Genomic DNA, 12,183 nt, shown 5'->3' on the forward strand with positions numbered 1-12,183 from the left:
GCAGTGGTCCGCCTGCTCCTTCTGGAGGTGGAACCCCTCATCCACCGCAGGGGCTTCGGTCTGGCTCAGGGTCCACGGGGCCAGGGCCGGCTGATATCCCATTACGCACAGGGATATCAGCCCGGTGGAGCAGTGACGAAGTGAATTCTGTCCGTACTTCGCCCAGGGAAGGAACCGGGCCCACTCCCCCTGCCGGTCCTGTCAGTGGCTTTCTTGGCGCATGGGTCCCACTGTGAGGGTGAGTGGTGCTGTGATGTGCGTGATTGCGCCGGATCCCAACGGTCGATTATCCAGGGCTTGGACCGGAAAGGGAAAGGAGAGCAGGTACGAGGTGATGTTCAGGGAGAAGGCGAGGGCCTGGTCAATGAAATTCCCACAGCACCGGAGTCCACTAGAGCAGTAGAGACAACACCTGAGGGACAGCCAGCCAGTGAAAATGATGATGATGGAATACTCACGCCTACCCTGTGAGACGGAAGATCACGGGGCCGCCCCTCTGCTCTAGTGGACCTGGGGTTGGGACGCACCGGACACCGCTTAAGCTGGTCCCCCTCCTGGCCGCAATAGGGACACAATAGGAACCCAGCTCTTCCTCTCCTCTCTCCCAGACAGCTGTAGCCACTCAAATGCCCTCCCCGGTCAGCAGGGAAAATACTGTGTCAACCTTGGACCTCTCGGTGGTGGGGGTTCCCATCTGATGGACGAAATATGGGGAGAACTGGAGTAGGAAGCCACGGCATTTGGATGGAGTCCTGTCATACTTGTCTGGGAGGGACAGTCGGGGATTGCCTCCCTGGGCGGAGAGCTAGGTAGGTTGGGGGTCTGGCTCGCTGAGACGACTCATGGTAGGAAGCCCTCCTAGCGCCGACTGCTGGCTAAGCTGGGGGGCTGGCTCGCTGAGACGACTCATGGTGGGAAGCCCTCCCTCCCTGGGCAGACTGCTGGGTAGGCTAAGGGGCAGGAACCCTGGGTGGACTGCTGGGTAGGCTGAGGGGCAGGAACCCTGGGTGGACTGCTGGGTAGGCTGGGGGGCTGGCTCGCTGAGTCGACTCATGGTAAGAGGCCCTCCGCTCGTTTTGGGCAGTGTCGAAGCGGTGGAGGACCTCATCCATAGCCACATCCAGTTGTGCCAGCTCATCATGGTGTTAGTGGAGTAGGTGTCCCTGTTCACCGACTGTCTGGGAGATGTCTTTCTCTTCTGCTGCCGACTGTCTGGGAGATGTCTTTCTCTTCTGCTGCCGACTGTCTGGGAGATGTCTTTCTCTTCTGCTGCCGACTGTCTGGGAGATGTCTTTCTCTTCTGCTGCCGACTGTCTGGGAGATGACTTTCTCTTCTGCTGCCGACTGTCTGGGAGATGTCTTTCTCTTCTGCTGCCGACTGTCTGGGAGATGTCTTTCCTTTCTGCTACTTCCATATAGTGAGGCAATATTCTGTAACGTATACGCTGGTAGTCATGTGAGTTTAATGACGACAGAAGGCAGGTAAACAAAACAGGAGAAGCGTACTGAACGTGACCAAAATAAATTCTGCCTGACGACTGAGGATACTGAGGGCTAAATAAAGGGAGATTAATCAAGGTGATGATGAGGTCCAGGTGTGTGTAATGATGGTGCCAGGACCGGTGGTTAGTAGACCGGTGACATCAAGCGCTGGAGATGGGGAGCGGGAGTAGATGTGACACTTCTAAAGAAAAGTCATCTAGATTCTACAGCTCTTAGCAATTTTCAGTCAATCTCCAACCTTCCATTTTTAAGAAAAATTCTGGAAAAATTGTTTTTCAAACAGCTAAATTATTTATCAAGTGGAAATTGTATGTTTGAAAAAATTCCAATCTGTTTTTTGAGCCCACCACAGCACAGACAGCCTTAGTTAAAATGCCAGTGCCAAACTATCTCAAAGTCTAGGACCAAGAGGCATGGAGAGGCAGCCTTTAGTTACTATGCCCCCTGCTTCTGGAATAGCCTGCCAGAGAACCTGAGGGGGGCCAAGAGGCATGGAGAGGCAGCCTTTAGTTACTATGCCCCCAGCCTCTGGAATAGCCAGCCAGAGAACCTGATGGGGGGCTGAAACTGTAGACATATTTAAAATAGATCTTAAATCACACCTTTTTAGCTTTGCTTTTTAATGATTATTTTTAATTGTTATTCTTTAGTTTTTTATCCTCTTAAGTTTGTTGTGAAGTAATATTTCTGTTTTTATTTTCATAGTTTTTTCTTCGTTTTTTTTCCTGTGAAGCGCATTGTGTTGCATTCATGTTGTCTGAAATTAGCTAAATAAATAAGTCTTGATTTGATTATTCACTTAGGGGGCTGATTCAGACTTAGGAAATGTACACCTTTCCTATGCACGCCTCAGTATTTGGTATTCAGACTTACCTTATTCAGTCGCGTAACGCGTTCTACAGGTGTGGCTACCGATTTTGAATACATTTCAGTCAACTGCTGAAAACCCTCCCACTTGCTGACCAACATATTTTCTCATGGAGTTTTCATTCAGTAGGGGTTTCAGTAGTTTTATCTTAAGCCATCCCTTTAAGTGCGGTGTACCTTTAATTAGAAGTTTGCCGACAGACAATATTAGGGATCAATAAAAGAAAGCCATCTAAGTATAGGCATATTCATCTCTGTTTCAGCACCGATTGGTAGATTTAAAAATACTCTGATTTTGTAGATTATTTAGTCAAGTATTTATCAACCAATAACAAACAGGTTTAGAAATCAAATCAAATGTATTTATATAGCCCTTCTTAGATCAGCTGATATCTCAAAGTGCTGTACAGAAACCCAGCCTAAAACACCAAACAGCAAGCAATGCAGGTGTAGAAGCATGGTGGCTAGGAAAAACTCCCTAGAAAGGCCAAAACCTAGGAAGAAACCTAGAGAGGAACCAGGCTACGAGGGGTGGCCAGTCCTCTTCTGGCTGTGCCGGGTGGAGATTATAACAGAACATGGCCAAGATGTTTAAATGTTCATAAATGACCAGCATGGTCAAATAATAATAATCACAGTAGTTGTCGAGGGTGCAACAGGTCAGCACCTCAGGAGTAAATGTCAGTTGGCTTTTCATAGCCGATCATTGAGAGTATCTCTACCGCTCCTGCTGTCTCTAGAGAGTTGAAAACAGCAGGTCTGGGACAGGTAGCACATCCGGTGAACAGGTCAGGGTTCCATAGCCGCAGGCAGAACAGTTGAAACTGGAGCAGCAGCACGGCCAGGTGGACTGGGGACAGCAAGGAGTCATCATGCCAGGTAGTCCTGAGATATGGTCCTAGTGCTCAGGTCCTCCGAGAGAAAGAAAGAAACAAAGAAAGAAAGAAAGAAAGAAAGAAAGAGAGAGCATACTTAAATTCACACAGAACACCGGATAAGACAGGAGAAATACTCCAGATATAACAGACTGACCCTAGCCCCCCGACACATAAACTACTGCAGCATAAATACTGGAGGCGGAGACAGGAGGGGTCTGGAGACAATACCCTCGGACAGGGCCAAACAGGCAGGATATAACCCCACCCACTTTGCTAAAGCACAGCCCCCACACCACCAGAGGGATATCTTCAACCACCAACTTACCATCCTGAGACAAGGCCGAGTATAGCCCACAAAGATCTCCGCAACGGCACAACCCAAGGGGGGCGCCAACCCAGACAGGAAGATCACGTCAGTGACTCAACCCACTCAAGTGACGCACTCCTCCTAGGGATGGCATAAACGCACATAAACGCTCACTCATTCGGGAATAATTGCAATCAATATATATATTTACGCTCAGTGTGTCATCGTGATCTCTGTTGGAAAGTTTGTCCGCCCTCGCTCTCTTTCTCTTCCGTGGTTAGAATGGATACTTCAGAGTCCCATTTAGAAATATTCTTATAGGTAGATGTTTCACGTTTAATGATTCATTCATGTCGTTATAGAATAGATGTTTCGGCGGTTGTCGGTCTTCGCGTTCAATGATACCGAATTCCTAGCTGCAGACTAGTAATTACTATCAAAGATTTGTTCTTATTCTGTCGGTATCGATAGTCTCAGAGTTTCAACAACCATTACAACCTTAGCTTATACTCAGGTTTATGGTAACTACTCAAACCTTAGCCCTCTCGGTAAACGAGGTAAGCTGGTCTAAAGGTAAATCCTTCAGGTGAGGGTTATATTCGTAACAGCAGAAAAGGGCTGTCCCATGACGCCAGGTCAATGTCTGTGCTCATGGGGCGGGCCTATGACTTAGTTAAACTCCAAAGGGAATTGGAGTTTCCTTCATTAAGCAGTTTATAATCACATTACATAATTGCACAAATAGTTTCATCTTTACTCATTCATTTTATACAACAATTAGATGCAAGCCTCACAACTGAGACTCTTGTATAAACAGAGTTATGGTAATGTGGCTGTATTGTGTCTCATGAGTTTCACAAACATTAAACGAAATGGACAGGTCGTAGCTGGATTCACCCCCGACCGTGTACACATTCTCCAAAACATGGACATTGTTCAGTTCTCAAGTTCTGTGATGTGGAAGAGGTTCCTTTGTCCTCCTGTGAAACTTTCTCTCTCTATACAGTCTGGCCATGAGAGAGACTCCTCTAGGAATTGATAACCTTCCTAACAGAGCCTGGGTGTAGGGGGAAGAGAGAGAGGTGGTGAGAGAGAGAGGGGTATGATGCAGAGAGAGGGGGATGGTGCTCGCTGTACCCAAAGAGGTCCACGTCATGACAGTAGGCAGACCATTCCATAAAAATTGAGCTCTATAGGAGAAAGCCCTGCCTCCAGCTGTTTGCTTAGAAATACTAGGGACAGTTAGGAGGCCTGCATCTTGTGACCATAGCGTACATTTAGGTATGTACGGCAGGACTAAATCGGAAAGATGGGTAGGAACAAGCCCATGTAATGCTTTGTAGGTTAGCAGTAAAACCTTGAAATCAGCCCTTGCCTTAACAGGAAACCAGTGTAGGGAGGCGAGCACTGGAGTAATATGATCACATTTTTTGGTTCTTGTCAAGATTCTAGCAGCCGTGTTTAGCACTAACTGAAGTTTATTTAGTGCCTTATCTGGGTAGCCGGAAAGTAGAGCATTGCAGTAGTCTAAGTTTGGGAAAGGCGTGGCGCTAGCGGGACACCTCGACAACATCCGGTGAAATTGCAGAGCGCCAAATTCAAATTAAATTACGATAAATATTTAACTTTCATAAAATCACAAGTGTAATACATCAAAATAAAGCTTAACTTGTTGTTTATCCAGCCGCCATTTCAGATTTCAAAAAGGCTTTACGGCGAAAGCAAACCATGCGATTATCTGAGGACAGCGCCCCGCATACCAACACATGAAAAACATATTTCAACCAGGCAGGTGCGACACGAAAGTCAGAAATAGCGATATAAAAAATGCCTTACCTTTGATGATCTTCTTCTGTTGGCACTCCAAAAGGTCCCAGTTACATCACAAATGGTCCTTTTGTTTGATAATGTCCTTCTTTATATCCATGAAAACTCAGTTTAGCTCGCGCGCTTCAGTCAATAATCCATCCAGTTTCCCTCCATCAAAATGCATACAAAATTAATCCCAAATTTTACTAATAAACTTTTCCAAACAAGTCAAACAACATTTATAATCAAACCTTAGGTATCCTGATACGCAAATAAACAATACAATTTAAGAATGAGAATAGTATGTTCATTACCGGAGATAAATAAGAAAGAACACGCTTTCTTTCACGCGCTTGAAAACACTACAGCCAAAATGGGAGCCACCTAGAAAAACTACAATTTCTAGGTCATTTTTCCAAAAACCAGTCTGAACCTCTTTCTAAAGAAGGTTGACATCTAGTGGAAGCCCTAGGAACTGCAATCTGGGAGGACTTGGGGTTATAATTATAGTACTAGCCATTGAAAATAGTGGTAAGCTGAAAATATTTGTGGGGGGGATGGTTTGTCCTTGGGGTTTTGCCTGCCATATCAGTTCTGTTATACTCACAGACATTATTCAAACAGTTTTAGAAACTTCAGTGTTTCTATCCACATCTACTAATAATATGCATATCCTAGCTTCTGGGCCTGAGTAACAGGCAGTTTACTTTGGGAACGCTTTTCATCCGGACATGAAAATACTGCCCCCTATCCCAATGAAGCTAACCTAGAAGTGACAAAAGCATGGATTAATTTTTCTACATTATTTTTGGGCAGAAAGTTTCTGATTTTTGCAATGTTAAGTAGATGGAAAAAGCTGTCCTTGAAACAGTCTTGATATGTTCGTCAATGGAGAGATCAGGGTCAAGAGTAACGTAGAGGTCCTTCACAGTTTTATTTGAGACGACTGTACAACCATTAAGATTAATTGTCAGATTCAACAGAAGATATCTTTGTTTCTTGGGACCTAGAACAAACATCTCTGTTTTGTCCGAGTTTAAAAGTAGAACATTTGCTTATGTCTGAAACACAGGCCTCCAGCGAGGGCAATTTTGGGACTTCACCATGTTTTATCTAATATTTATTTATGTATCGATACTTTACGACATGTAATTGTTTTAAAACCAGTCGGGATACTTTTCCTATTGGAGTTTCGTTGTTTAGGTGGGATATATAGCATTTTGCCACAAAACATGATTATTTGTCTATCTAAAATTAAAACATGATTATTTGTCTCTCTAAAAGTAAAAACATGATTATTTGTCTCTCTAAAATTAAACATGTAACCTCAGCAAAAAAAAAAAGCCCCTTTTTCAGGACCCTGTCTTTCAAAGATAATTAGTAAAAATCCAAATAACTTCACAGATCTTCATTGTAAAGGGTTTAAACACTGTTTCCTATGCTTGAACCATAAACAATTAATGAACATGCACCTGTGGAATGGTCGATAAGACACTAACAGCTTACAGACGGTAGGCAATTAAGGTCACAGTTATGAAAACTTAAGACACTAAAGAGGCCTTTCTACTGACTCTGAAAAACACCAAAGAAAGATGTCCAGGGTTCCTGCTCATCTGCGTGAACGTGCCTTAGGCATGATGCAAGGAGGCATGAGGACTGCAGATGTAGCCAGGAAAATAAATTGCAATGTCCGCACTGTGAGACGCCTAAGACAGCACTACAGGGAGACAGGATGGACAGCTGATCGTCCTCGCAGTGGCAGACCACGTGTAACAACACCTGCACAGGATCGGTACATCCGAACATCACACCTGCGGGACAGGTACAGGATGGCAACAACAACTGCCCGAGTTATACCAGGATCGCACAATCCCTCCATCAGTCCTCAGACTGTCTGCAATAGGCTCAGAAAGGCTGGACTCAGGGCTTGTAGGCCTGTTGTAAGGCAGGTCCTTACCAGACATCACCGGCCACAACGTTGCCTATGGGCACAAACCCACCGTCGCTGGACCAGACAGGACTGGCAAAAAGTGCTCTTCACTGACGAGTCACGTTTTTGTCTCACCAGGGGTGATGGTCAGATTTGCGTATATCATCGAAGGAATGAGCATTACACCGAGGCCTGTACTCTGGAGGGGATCGATTTGGAGGTGGAGGGTCCGTCATGGTCTGGGGCAGTGTCACAGCATCATCGGACTGAGCTTGTTGTCATTGCAGGCAATCTCAACGCTGTGCGTTACAGGGAAGACATCCTCCTCCCTGATGTGGTACCCTTCCTGCAGGCTCATCCTGACATGACCCTCCAGCATGACAATGCCACCAGCCATACTGCTCGTTCTGTGCGTGATTTTCTGCAAGACAGGAATGTCAGTGTTCTGCCATGGCCAGTGAAGAGCCCAGATCTCAATCCCATTGAGCACGTCTGGGACCTGTTGGATCGGAGGGTGAGGGCTAGGGCCATTCCCCCCCAGAAATGTCCGGGAACTTGCAGGTACCTTGGTGGAAGAGTGCGGTAACATCTCACAGCAAGAACTGGCAAATCTGGTGCAGTCCACGAGGAGGAGATGCGCTGCAGTACTTAATGCAGCTGATGGCCACACCAGATACTGACTGTTACTTTTGATTTTAACCCCCACCTTTGTTCAGGGACACATTATTCCATTTCTGTTAGTCACATGTCTGTGGAACTTGTTCAGTTTATGTCTCAGTTGTTGAATCTTATGTTCATACAGATATTTACAAGTTTGTTAAGTTAACTGGAAATAAACGCAGTTGACAGTGAGAGGACGTTTATTTTTTTTGTTTGCTGTAACAAACAATCATGCTATCACTTTGCTGTAGACCCAACAAATAATCATGCTATCACTTTGCTGTAGACCAAACAAACAATCATGCTATCACTTTGCTGTAGACCCAACAAATAATCATGCTATCACTTTGCTGTAGACCAAACAAACAATCATGCTATCACTTTGCTGTAGACCAAACAAACATCATGCTTTGAGACATTCTAAAGATCTGCAACAACTCTTTTCTGTGTGTGTGTGTGTGTGTGTGTGTGTGTGTGTGTGTGTGTGTGTGTGTGTGTGTGTGTGTGTGTGTGTGTGAGAGAGAGAGAGTGATTGTAAGGAAGACATTCAGTGTGTGGTTGTGGAGAATGAATGAAGGAGTGCCTGAGGGGTGTGGAGCTGAGCGTGCTGTGACCTGCTGCGAGGGAGAGAGATATGTTTATTTATTTTCCCATTTGTACATCGTTAAAACACTTTATATTTACATAATATCACATTTGTAATGTCTTTATTATTTTGGAACTTCTGTAAGTGTAATGTTTACTGTTCATTTTTATTGTTTATTTCACTTTTGTGTATTATCTACTTCACTTGCTTTGGCAATGTTAACATATGTTTCCCATGCCAATAAAGCCCTTAAATTTAATTGAATTGAGAGCCAGAGAGAGACAGAGACAGACAGAGACAGAGAGACAGACGGAGACAGAGAGACAGACGGAGACAGAGAGACAGACGGAGACAGAGAGACAGACGGAGACAGAGACAGACGGAGACAGAGACAGACGGAGACAGAGACAGACGGAGACAGAGACAGACGGAGACAGAGACAGACGGAGACAGAGAGAGACAGACAGAGAGAGAGTCAGAGAAAGCGAAAGAGACAGACAGACAGGACCCTGATACAGCAGCCTAGCTGAAGCTCAGACATACAACACTACAGGCTCTGAGGAATGAGGCCAGCATGAATGGATTTCTCTGTGTCACAATGACTGTAACACTCAGGGTATGTACACACACACACACACACACACATATCAGGAAACACAAACATACACCTTGCAAACACAAGCATGCACACACGCACACACACACACCTCAGGGAATGGTCAGAGGGCCCTGCATGCTCCAAGCGTGTGTGTGTCGTGTGAATGTGTGCAGTGTTCATACTCTAAGGAATGACTCAGAGGAATGTCAGGATACATGCCAAAGACAAAGAATGTGATCCATGTTGTGCTCTGCCTTAAGCTGTTAGAATACGTTTTTCCCTTGATAGATTTCCCTGACAGCAGCGAAGGAAAGCTAATAACAAGTCATCCTAATAACAAGTCATCCTAATTAGAGGTCGGCCGATTATGATTTTTCAATGCCGATACCGATTATTGGAGCACCAAAAAAGTCGATACCGATTAACCGGCCGACATTTATATATACTGCTCAAAAAAATTAAGGGAAAACTAAAATAACACATCCTAGATCTGAATGAATGAAATAATCTTATTAAATACGTTTTTCTTTACATAGTTGAATGTGCTGAAAACAAAATCACACAAAAATAATCAATGGAAATCCAATTTATCAACCCATGAAGGTCTGTATTTGGAGTCACACTCAAAATTCAAGTGGAAAACCACACTACAGGCTGATCCAACTTTGATGTAATGTCCTTAAAACAAGTCAAAATGAGGCTCAGTAGTGTGTGTGGCCTCCACGTGCCTGTATGACCTCCCTACAATGCCTGGGCATGCTCCTGATGAGGTGGCGTATGGGCTCCTGAGGGATCTCCTCCCAGACCTGGACTAAAGCATCCGCCAACTCCTGGACAGTCTGTGGTGCAACATGGTGTTGGTGGATGGAGCGATACATGATGTCCCAGATGTGCTCAATTGGATTCAGGTCTGGGGAACGGGCGGGCCAGTCCATAGCATCAATGCCTTCCTCTTGCAGAAACTGCTGACACACTCCAGCCACATGAGGTCTAGCATTGTCTTCCATTAGGAGGAACACAGGGTCAACCGCACCAGCATATGGTCTCACAAGGGGTCTGAGGATCTCATCTCGGTACCTAATGGCAGTCAGGCTACCTCTGGCGAGCACATGGAGGGCTGTGCGGCCCCCCAAAGAAATGCCACCCCACACCATGACTGACCCACCGCCAAACCGGTCATGCTGGAGGATGTTGCAGGCAGCAGAACGTTCTCCACGGCGTCTCCAGACTCTGTCACGTCTGTCACGTGCTCAGTGTGAACCTGCTTTCATCTGTGAAGAGCACAGGGCACCAGTGGCGAATTTGCCAATCTTGGTGTTCTCTGGCAAATGCCAAACGTCCTGCACGGTGTTGGGCTGTAAGCACAACCCCCACCTGTGGACATCGGGCCCTCATACCACCCTCATGGAGTCTGTTTCTGACCGTTTGAGCAGACACATGCACATTTGTGGCCTGCTGGAGGTCATTTTGCAGGGCTCTGGCAGTGCTCCTCCTGCTCCTCCTTGCACACAGGCGGAGGTAGCGGTCCTGCTGCTGGGTTGTTGCCCTCCTACGGCCTCCTCCACGGCTCCTGATGTACGGGCCTGTCTCCTGGTAGCGCCTCCATGCTCTGGACACTACGCTGACAGACACAGCAAACCTTGCATTGATGTGCCATCCTGGATGAGCTGCACTACCTGAGCCACTTGTGTGGGTTGTAGACTCCGTCTCATGCTACCACTAGAGTGAAAGCACCGCCGGCATTCAAAAGTGACCAAAACATCAGCCAGGAAGCATAGGAACTGAGAAGTGGTCTGTGGTCCCCACCTGCAGAACCACTGCTTTATTGGGGGTGTCTTGCTAATTGCCTATAATTTCCACCTGTTGTCTATTCCATTTGCACAACAGCATGTGAAATTTATTGTCAATCAGTGTTGCTTCCTAAGTGGGCAGTTTGATTTCACGGAAGTGTGATTGACTTGGAGTTACATTGTGTTTAAGTGTTCCCTTTATTTTTTTGAGCAGTGTGTGTGTATGTATGTATGTATGTATGTATGTATGTATATATTTGTAATAATGACAATTACAACAATACTGAATGAACACCTTTATTTTTAACTTAATATAATACATCAATAAAATCAATTTAGTCTCAAATAAATAATGAAACATGTCCAATTTGGTTTAAATAATGCAAAAACAAAGTGTTGGAGCAGAAAGTAAAAGTGCAATATTTGCCATGTAAAAAAGCTAATGTTTAAGTTCCTTGCTCAGAACATGAGAACTTATGAAAGCTGGTGGTTCCTTTTAACATGAGTCTTCAATATTCCCAGGTAAGAAGTTTTAGGTTGTAGTTATTATAGGAATTGTAGGACTATTTATCTTTATACGATTTGTATTTCATATACCTTTGACTATTGGATGTTCTTATAGGCACTATAGTATTGCCAGCCTAATCTCGGGAGTTGATAGGCTTGAAGTCAAACAGCGCAATGCTTGAAGCACAGCGAAGAGCTGCTGGCAAATGCAGGAAAGTGCTGTTTGAATGAATGCTTACGAGCCTGCTGCTGCCTACCACTGCTCAGTCAGACTGCTCTATCAAATAGCAAATCATAGACTTAATTATAATATAATAACACACAGAAATACGAGCCTTAGGTCATTAATATGGTCAAATCCAGAAACTATCATTTCGAAAACAAAACGTTTATTCTTTCAGTGAAATACGGAAATGTTCCGTATTTTATCTAACGGGTGGCATCCCTAAGTCTAAATATTCCTGTTACATTGCACAACCTTCAATGTTATGTCAGAATTATGTACAATTCTGGCAAATTAATTACGCTCTTTGTTAGGAAGAAATGGTCTTCACACAGTTCGCAACAAGCCAGGCAGCCCAAACTGCTGCATATACCCTGACTCTGCTTGCACAGAACGCAAGAGAAGTGACATAATTTCCCTAGTTAAAGACATTCATGTTAGCAGGCAATATTAAGTAAATATGCAGGTTTAAAAATATTTGCTTGTGTATTGATTTTAAGAAAGGCATTGATGTTTATGTTTATG

Source organism: Salmo trutta, chromosome 2 (genome assembly GCF_901001165.1).
Source record: "Salmo trutta chromosome 2, fSalTru1.1, whole genome shotgun sequence".
In the NCBI taxonomy this organism is placed as follows: domain Eukaryota; kingdom Metazoa; phylum Chordata; class Actinopteri; order Salmoniformes; family Salmonidae; genus Salmo; species Salmo trutta.